The sequence below is a fragment of the Pseudomyrmex gracilis genome, unplaced genomic scaffold, assembly GCF_002006095.1.
Source record: "Pseudomyrmex gracilis isolate BER0280 unplaced genomic scaffold, ASM200609v1 scaffold_550, whole genome shotgun sequence".
In the NCBI taxonomy this organism is placed as follows: Eukaryota; Metazoa; Arthropoda; class Insecta; order Hymenoptera; family Formicidae; genus Pseudomyrmex; species Pseudomyrmex gracilis.
In genome coordinates this window covers 5,570-14,773 of record NW_018021134.1, presented here as the reverse complement: position 1 = coordinate 14,773, position 9,204 = coordinate 5,570, and positions in this window count along the sequence as shown.

Here is a 9,204-nt window from a genome sequence, read left to right as displayed (position 1 = left end):
CGGTGTCGAATCGTACTGTGGTCAAACGGAACACGCCCGTTTTTATGCTGTAATGTATGTTCGGTTTATTCTATTAAATCTTTACAAGGAGTTTTAAATCGGTTTCGTCGGTCTATTCGACTAGCGTTATCTAATTTACGGCGGGAATTCGGTCGGTGATTATGAATCTTTATGCGCGTCTTTTTATAAACGCGATCGGTAGATTTTGGCGCGGCGGGAACCATGTCGGCGCGGTGATCACTTAATTCTAATTCTAATTCTACGGGGAAGAGTTATATACACGGGCCTTATATACAGTGTTAAGTGTTGAGTCGTGAGAACGACTAATTTAAGGAGCACAACTAGTGTGAAACTTTTAAAAAATCGATTTTTTGCACTTTTCGATAGTCTATAGCTCCAAGAATAACATACTAAAATTTCAAGGGTGGATCTCAACTAGTTTTTGAACGACAGCCTTCTAAAAAGCAGCTGCTTGTCGGTCAGAAACGTGCGTAAGCTGAGGGTCCGATTAGCTGCCTCGAAAGAGGGTCGATTAGCTCGGAGGAAAGCTTCAGCAAACCAGCAGGTACTTTTCGAGGAAGAGGAAGGTGAATTGTATGGGCCTGGAATAGCAGATTAGCTCTAGGTATGATATTTCTTGATTTATAACAATGAAATCAATATTTCTATCTTTAAACGCGTTTTTCTCAGAACGACATTTTTTAAATTTGCTGCAGTTCTAACTCAAATATAAATCATCCGATCAACTTGAATCTTTTTGGAACGTGTTTAGTATTTGTTTTTCCATACAATGACCTTCCAGTTTTTTGATTGGATGAAAAATGTCAATTTGCCATGCAAACAACCACCAGATTTTTAAGCGTAATTTGAAACTTTTTTTCAAAACTCCGCCATTTTGTTGGATTTTAATTTTTTTTCATAATCCTGCGTCATTGTACGGGAAATACCTACTAGTTTAACGGACATTTTTTGTTTTTTGATTTCAAGCACTCTGAAGACCGCAATGACTGCAGCAGTGAGAGAACTTTTTTTTGGAGACTTGGGAAATGGCGCATAAGTCGCTGAAAATTGATTATTTTTGTACAAAAAAATTGCTGCACATAGATCATTTATACACAAATATATCCTCAAAATTTCAAAACATTCGATGCCATACTTTTCTTTTAATAAATTCCCCAAAATCACCTCTTTTTGGGGCAGTCACACTAGTTGTGCCCTTTAATGATGAGGCGGTTACAACAGCCGATTGTGCGCCGGAAGTCGAGGCTGTACCTCGACGAAAGCAGTCGGGGTGGCGGCCGAGTCAACATCTCGAGACCGGAACGGTATCTCCGAGTCAACTCCTCGGAGAGCGGTAGCGGAATCAGAGTCTCGAGTCAGCATCTGAAGCTCGGTTTCTAGGAGTGGCTTTCGAGTCAACACCTCAAGCGCCGGGAAAGAAATAGGTCCTGACTGCTGAAATCGGCCGGTTTTTATACCCCGGAGCGGCCTTTGGTCCGTCCGGGGTCGGCATGTGGAACGCGGGTGTTTGCGCGCTGCGGCACGCACCTGCGGGCCGATGGGCGCGTGTCCGGGCCGTGTCGCTATAAGCCAGTTGCATGCATTATAGTGCGGCGGATTGGCGCACACGCGTGTGCTGTTTACGCGGTCGGTTATATAAGCGGGTCGCAAGAACTATAGCGGGAGTAACGCGATATAATATAATACAAAAGATATTTAATATAAAAGAATAATAATACAAAAGAATAATATAAAAGAATAATATAAAAGAATAATAATACAAAAGAATAATACAAAGTAATTAATAAGAAAGAAAAAATAATAATAGTGATAATATATACATTCTATGTACATTAGTGACGGTTTTTACCACAATATGAATAAGAAAAGAATCGCTACATTGATATTCAAAGAGATGTGGAAGTAGCAGCAAAGTATCAGTCAGTATTACGTAAGAGGACGCAAACGTCCTCTCGCTTCGAATGCAACTGATAGACTAAGCAGTCCCCTCCATACTCAAAGTAACAGTCTCACTCTCACCACAACGTTTGAACCGAACAGAAACTAAGTCGTCTTGTAATTTTCCAAAACTGGAAAATATGGTTTCAGCTTGTCCGTGTCCGACATGACGTTAATTGAATTGCTTTGCAATTTGATGGGTATCATTTTGGAGACAGATCTCTTAAAAAATGAAGATTCTGTGTCTAATACTTTAAAATTTTGCCAAGTGAAATTGTGGTTTGTATCAATTCTATGCTGTGTAACGGGAGGATCCCGATAGCCAAGATTTTTCTTGCACAAATCGATGGTTGCACAGGTTTTGTTTGCTTAAATCCCGTTTGAACAGAAAATTTCTACGCATAATCGTCATTGCACAGACATATTATAGATTAGGTTGGGTTAGATTTTTTTGGAAAGAAAGTGCAGGAAGAGGAGCGGAACCCCTCTCTTGCTCACATATTTACTATAGTGTGTGACATAAGCAAAATATTTACTTCGCAAATGTAATAATAACGACTATGCGCAATCGGAATCTGCACAAAAATTTTCTGTGCAAACGGGATGTAGACAAACGGAACCTGTGCAACCGGCGATCTGCGCAAAAGAAATCTTGGCTATCGGGATCCTCTCGTTATACAGCATAGAATTGATACGGACTACAAATTCACTTGGCAAAATGTCAATGTCCTGGACACAGAATCTTTCTTTTTTAAGAGATCCGTTTTCGAGATGATACACATCAAATTACAAAGCAATTCAATTAACGTCATGAGAGAGAGAGAGAGAGAGAAAGAGAGAGAGAGAGAGAGAGAGAGAGAGAGAGAGAGTGAGTGAGTGAGTGAGTGAGTGAGTGAGTGAGTGAGTGAGTGAGAGAAGTGGAAATCCGAACGTGCAACCTTCACGCAATATATATTGAGTAATGAGAAGTACTTAATGAAAAAATATTTTATTATAACATTTCGGAAAGCGCTTAAAATAAGCTATAAAAAAGCGCTTAAAATATGCAATAAAAAAGGGGATATTATTTAAAAACTCCAACTTAACTTTTATATGACCTGCAGATTCCACCCAAGGTCAACCTTTTATCACCAATAGATGCATTTCTTTCAGTCTTACAACTTTGCTTCTTACATATTTTTTGCTAGAGTTGATTGTTTTTGAGATTTTTTAGCGTTTTCGGACTTGTGATACCCTGTATTTATATGTATGTTAATTACTTTGTTAAAAGAACATACATACCTGAATCTATTTTTTAATTTTTTTCTTCTTGTTTTTTTTTCACCAATTACGCAAAAACAAATTAAAAACGTATGACAATTATTGTCAGTAGCTCTATACAAAAATTTACTATTTCTACAAATATACATGCAATATACATCTTGATTTTTAATACATTGAGTGTCTTTCAAAGCTGACAACACTTTTGTGCAATACTAACAAAATCGTAAAACGCAATAATTGGAATTAAGTACTGATCAAAAACAAGAAAAACATCTCGTTGAATAACAATATACGCATATTTTACACATTGCGTATGACATTTTAACATTTAGTAAAGTTTTATTCTTTTTCTCTTTTTCCACATGATCGAAAATAATATTTTTCGCAAACGCTATGCTTGCGGCTAAAAACGCAAAACTTCAATTGCGATATTACGGAATAAAAAAAAAATCTTATTTCTTAAAAATATAATAAATATTAAATGTATAGGATCGAATAAATCACGGCCATCCTTGCTACGCGTTAACTTGTTTTTTCGATTGACGTCAAAAAAAAAAAAAATATTTCGGCCGTTCAATACACGCATATATGTACTTTATACATTGTGTATTAAAATATAACATTTAGTAAACTACAAAACTCGGTTTGCGATCAAAATTAGACAGAAACATATATTTGTCAAATATTACGCGCATATTTTTATTAATTAAACAACCTTCCGATCGCGATACTATATGTCACATAGAAACGTCTACTTACTTGATAACACAAAACTCGGATCACGACGAATATGTTCACAACACAAAACAAATCACGATATCCGTATTTGCTGCTAAGGCTCGGCAATTACTGATTTGATTTGCTTTACTCCGTTCTCCCAACGTAGAATTTTGAAAATATGGTTGATATTTTAAACATTGGAAGTGAACCGATCTTTGACGATCGCATTGTCAAGATTGAAACTCACACGTACACTCCGTATGTGAACACAGCATTTGAACACAACGATGAGATACGCACACCTATATAACAGGACTATACTCTTATACAGGAGGACTTATACTCTTTACCGTGCCAAAAGTTTTCTTTATATTGAAGAAAAATTGACATTAAAAAAGACAAAGAAGCAATATATTTAAGTAATAACTGTGTGGCTTTCATGTTCGATGAGATATCAACTCAATGGTGTAGAGAGTGATCGTAATAGAAACGTTAAACTGACTAGCACGATCAAAAACTATATATCGCTAATACTTGATAAAAGCATGACCATGAAGAATGTCGGATGCGATTACACAATATATGGATGTAGATAGTTACTTTAGTTTCTGCGTACCACTCAGCATGTTATTGGGATTTTGCGAGGACTATAAGCGGACGGTTATCACAGCACGTCATGAACTAATTTTCATACATCGCACAACAACAAAAACTGCATAACAGCGGTCTCTCAGGTAGATCGTGAAGCCTTGAATGGAGACATTGAATTATTTAAAGTGCACTGGCAAATGTAGTTTTGAACAATGTCACGAAGCTCTCGCTGCTACAAACTCTGGAAAGCGGACGGTATTTGACCATGAGTTTTCGCTCATAAAATCTCTATGATTTTCCGTTATTACAAAGTACGACTAAACGTTTGTGGGCTGTAAAACTGGCGACACAATTTGAGAAACCGAGATTACGTCATATTTGCGCTACAGACTGCTCGAAGAAACGATATATCAGCAGATGTCACACGATTCGATCACTGTCAGTTAACCAAGGTAAAACTGTATCTCAACTCTAAATTCTATTCTTATGATGACTTTCATTTAGATTTTGATAGAAAAAAATACCCCGTTCTATACAATATGTACAGACGGCGTCATTAATTCGAAGAATAGGCGCGGGGATCACATGAAAAGTCCAGTTGATCCAAATATCCATTAGTCCCAAAATCGGGTGTCCAGTTGTGGACACCCGATTGCTACTAGTTAGTTAGTACGGCGCCCGTTGGCGCTACGAGCAACCGCCCCGCTTGCCCTCCAATCTCCGCGCCTATTCTTCGAATTAATGACGCCGTCTGTACACTCGGCGTCATGGATTCGTTTCGTGAACGCGGGGGGCTAGGGGTAAGAGGGACGGTATTCCCTAGCAGTAAGTAACGCCAATGGGCGCCGTGTCGATAATGTCAATGCTTTTTCTTGACTAATTGTATCTGAAAACGTAAAACTATTGGTCATTTAATAGCCACTGTTGTACAAATACATGTATATGGCCAATAGTTTTACGTGTTGAGACACAATTAGTCAAGAAAAACATTGACATTATCGACACAACGCCCGTTGGCGCTACTTACTGCTAGAGAATACCGTTTCTCTTACCCTTAGCCCCCAGCGTTCACGAAATAAACCCATGACATCAAGTGTACACACATTTCCGTAAAACATACTACGGATGTGGTGTTGTCGTACTGTTTCTCACGATTTACAACTTTCTGCGGTGTGGTTCTTTAGTGGTCATTGATTGCTCACGTCAAAACAAAGCTGTCAAGAGTGCAACCGTCAAAGTGCAAATTGATTCGATTGCAAAAAAATATACAGGCAAATATTACAGTCTATTGTCTCATTTTGCACGATCGTGTTATTGAATACCGTTAACCAACGTAGTGCGCAAAATTACTTAAATTGCAACATCAGCACTTCTCCTCTCCTTTATCAGACAAATCGGTTAAGAGCCAAAGTAAGTTACGATAAATATCATTTGTTTTTTGTCGGTCACACAATTACATCATCATGGTTGTGCCGACGTTTGTGAACCTGCAAGAATTTGTCGTCGGGAAAAGATTTATTGTCAAAGAAGTGATGGTGTTGCAAAAAGATATTGTTCTTTCACATTACAATTTTGAAAGCTCTTTCTCGTGGAACCTATTCGCAAGATTAGATAGATCAGCAGCTTCATGGCTGATGGTGCATCATCACGGGCTGCGTTAAAAAGATGGAAATATTGCATACCGCAGAGCAAGGAATTTGAATACAACAGCTATTTGTGGCACCGTAAAAGATAACGAAGCGTCTCCATTCGTTTATGTTAAAGATTTCAAAAACTGACTGGCTAGATGATATTTTTGATACTGACGTACGACATAGATTAAGTATCAAAACAATGGATGCAGGTTACGACGATATTATGTCTTTAAAGAAAATGAATGTATCAAACTGTCTACAATGTGAGAAACATTTCAAACGCTGCGCATTACAAAATGTATTTAAAATATCTAAGTGATGGTTTAAACAATAACAAAATGTTATACAAAACAATTTTAGTTGTACATTTACTACCTTTTTTTTAGATTCATAGCATATGTTTATATAGATTAACGTAATATTAATTGCGGTTTATTCGTACGCGGTTAAACATGATTTGTTTATGGTTTGTTCGTGGTGAACCATGGTTCGATCCTGATGCGATTATAGTTATATATAGTTCGATTATGGTTAAACATGTTTACACATGGTTCGTTCGTGGTTAAACATGGTTCGTTCGTGGTCTTTGGTGGTTCTCCGGAACGCCGGTTGACATCTGTGACATGGCAATGCCGCGTACCCGGGGACCACCAGTGTGCCCAGTTTTGACTCTTTTACAGCACGCTGCAGCAAGTGGAGGGGATACGCACACAGGCAAGCAACCGTGTACGTGTGCGCTCGATGCTTCGGCCGTTTTCGGGCGGTAGAAGAGAACAAAGATATGTTTATTGTCTCTTTCTTTCGACATAACTATAGCGTACGCGGCTAGCGCGAGCGGCTACGCCTTGCGCTAGCAGCTGTTTATCATTTTTCGCCGTTTGTCCTTGCTCTTGCACTTATTTACTTACAAAAACATTTCAATTAAATAACAAAATATTAACACCATAAAAGAATAATTAGAAAAATGAAACATATAAGGAGCATAAATGAAAAGTGAAGAATATAAATCCACTCTTGGCCAATATGTACGTCCTTTTGTTTTAAAGAAAAAAAGAAAAGTATACTTAAGTATATATTTAGCAAAATTATTGTTAATATAAAATACATAGAGATAAAAATATATTTTAATGTTGTTTGTCACGTAAAAAGTATTCTGTTAATATATGTTTTACTTTGCACTTGCAATAACATATAATATACATTAAAAGAAAAAAAGTATTNTTGCAATAAGAATTTTATTATGTTTAAGTTTTAGAAATGAACTACGTACACATTGTTGCTCAACGGAAATCGCGAGAAGGTGGTGGTTTCTTCTGTCAAAAACAATGTAAAACATTTGTTTTGTTCAATATTGTAATAAACATTTATATATACGTTTTTTAACATANCAAATAATAATACTTAAAATAATTGAAATAATTCTACATGTTATAGTATAAAACAATGTTTCACTAAAAATATAAATAAANACAAATATATAAAAATTAATACACTATTTACAAAACCGTTGTTGTGTATTTCCAAAAAGAATATAGATAGAACAGAACAGGTAAAAGCTTAGATAGAAAAGATAGAAGTAAAAAAGATAGATGAAATAAGAAGATAGAAAAGAAGGAGAAATAGATAAGGAAAGAAAAAATAGAATAGATTAAAAAATTGAAAAAATATTCCCGACAGCACAAACTTTCAAGTGACATCTTAAAAACATTCGAAGTGCGTCCTTAAAAATAGAACATTTTCCGGATGTCTTTAGGACGTATTTTGCAGGCTATGCTGTCTGAGATAAGAAAAAGAATACAACATAAAAAAAAGACGCGCAATACATAGAGAGTGTTATGATTATTTTAAAGTCACTTTACACTTTTAGTTACAATTGACAACAGAAGTCAAAACCAAAATATTTCAGAAATTAAAATGCATCTATAAATAAATAAATAAATAAATAAATATATTTATTTATATATATAAGGAACACTTACATGTGCATATATATACAGGGTATAAAAAGTAGCGGTACCGCGAAAAATTTTGAAAACTAAGCATGTTACAAAGTTGTGTGTCAGATAAAATTGTAGAGTTTTAAAGGGTCTATTTACTAATTGTATCAGTTTGAATGACATTTCCAAGGTCAGGACAAAGTCACCTTGACTTTTTTTAAATGGACCACTTTACTTTTTATTGCAAATTCTTAAAGCTTAATGTAAAAGCTTTTCAAGACACTACAATAGTTTTCATAATTAAGTACTTTTTGACGTATGAGGGTTCAATTAGAGTATCGCCGGTATTAACATTATTTATTGACGTTATCATTCATTTCAAATGTTGCTTTATCTAAAATACCTATGTTGAATAGGAAATTAAGTTCTTTGTCAATTCTCTGTATTATTTGCTCACAAAATTTGTTTTGATCAAAATCATCTTCGTAGAAAAAGTTCCGGCGCGGTATTCTAATATTCAACTTTCATACTAAAAACTGCTTAATGAAAATAATCTGTATTATAATGTTTTGGAAAGCTCTTAAATTAAGCTATAAAAATCTGCAATTTAAAGTAAAGTGTTCTATTTAAAAAAATCAATGTGTTCTTGACTTGACCTTAGTGGCGCTTTCCAAAGTCACACTGATACAATTGATAAATAGATTCTTTTAAGCCCAACAACTTTTATCTGGAATCTTTTTTCATAAAATGTCTAGTTTTCAAGATTTTTTGCAGTACCGATACTTGTTAACTACCCTGTATAAAAAATATAATGCCTTAGAAAAGAATGTTTTTAATCAATCAATCACTCGTGAAAAGTTCAAATTAATTAATAGGCCGATACGAGTAATAAAATACAGGATGGCAGCGTATAAACAAAAGTCTTTATTCAAAAAGACAAAAAAACAGACGTTTTAGTCCACAATTTTGGACCTTCCTCAGTGTAAAAATTGTTACATCTAATGGAAATAATATATAATTAGCGCAAACAAAACTTCAATAAAATTAAAAAATTACAAATTAATAAAACTCACTCAAATAATTTAACAAATCGCTTCAAT